Source organism: Penaeus monodon, chromosome 15, assembly GCF_015228065.2.
Source record: "Penaeus monodon isolate SGIC_2016 chromosome 15, NSTDA_Pmon_1, whole genome shotgun sequence".
Classification (NCBI taxonomy): domain Eukaryota; kingdom Metazoa; phylum Arthropoda; class Malacostraca; order Decapoda; family Penaeidae; genus Penaeus; species Penaeus monodon.
The window spans coordinates 28,129,876-28,130,975 of NC_051400.1; the positions used below are offsets into that span (position 1 = coordinate 28,129,876).

General features: G+C 40.1%; 1 long non-coding RNA gene across 1 annotated transcript in view; it reads right to left on the reverse strand.

Annotated features, from left to right (window-relative positions):
- Positions 1–416: 416 nt before the first annotated feature.
- The window catches only part of LOC119581902, a 3,054-nt gene continuing 2,370 nt past the window's right edge, over positions 417–1,100 (reverse strand). Inside the window, exon 2 of the long non-coding RNA XR_005229597.1 lies at positions 417–747. This is a non-coding gene — a long non-coding RNA (uncharacterized LOC119581902). The remainder of the gene's footprint in view (positions 748–1,100) is intronic.

Below are 1,100 nucleotides of genomic sequence, written 5' to 3' on the forward strand. Positions count from 1 at the left end.
CAATCTATCTTAGGTTAACCTTAACATGATTAAGCGAATCAGTTCGTGTCTAAAGATTTTCTCAAGTCATCCGAATCGGAATTCTAAAGGAAATACGATTTGACGCTAAGATTCAAGCCCTGTGACCTTCACGACTTACAGAATATACGCATCTCAGATTTTTAAAAGTGTTAATACATTAGTAATCTATTAAAAACTAATGGCGGAAAATTATTAGCAAGGACTCCTCTTGTTTGAAGCGTCCATAAATATATTTAGGCACGCATCTGAAGTGTAAACTACGCCAACATTGACCCCCACAAAAATCCGGTGAGAAAATAAGATTTACGTAATTTAAGCATATGCTAAAAGGGTAAAAGGTATATAATATTGCAAATTCTTGCAACAGCGTGGCATGGATGAGAGAAAGATGGCACTTCACTACTTTTCCTTTACTCTGCAATCTACATCAAGATGCCACTACGAGAGTCAGGGGCAGCGCTGGTCACTAACGCTTGCAAGGTCCGTTTTCCTGCGGTTAAATCAACACAACACTCTTTCAAGTGGCCGACGCGCTACGGCTCGAAGAAGGCTAGAGGCTGGCTAGAGGCGTGACCTTCTTCGAGTGCACGGAAAAGTCACTCAGAACTCCGCACGCGTGCAGGCGCCCATGTCGATCAGTCCTCTCTGATTTTTCTCCTTTCACGCCCCTTTTTCCCGCCAGAAACTGCTCCACATCGCGATGCGCAAACGGCGTTCACAGCAATACTAAAAAAAAGGAAAAACATTCTTGTTTAAAATGTACCTCCCATACACCTTAAAATAAAAATATTACGATGAAAGATGTTTGTCTTCTGTATGTCGTTAATAAACAACACCCTTGATCTATTTCCTGGATAACAATTTCTCTCCTTCCTCTCTCGCTTTACTTATGTCCAAGAGAAAGTAACGTAGCGTAGTAATAAAGGGAACTCGACATGCTCCCTTAAAACTTTTTTATTCTAAATCACCAAAAACGTCCCTTTATGATGGAAGTGTAGAACATCAATCCATTCTAAATATAAAGCATCTAAAGTCAGTCCAAATGAACAAATTACAACCCTACATTGTCTCCATATATC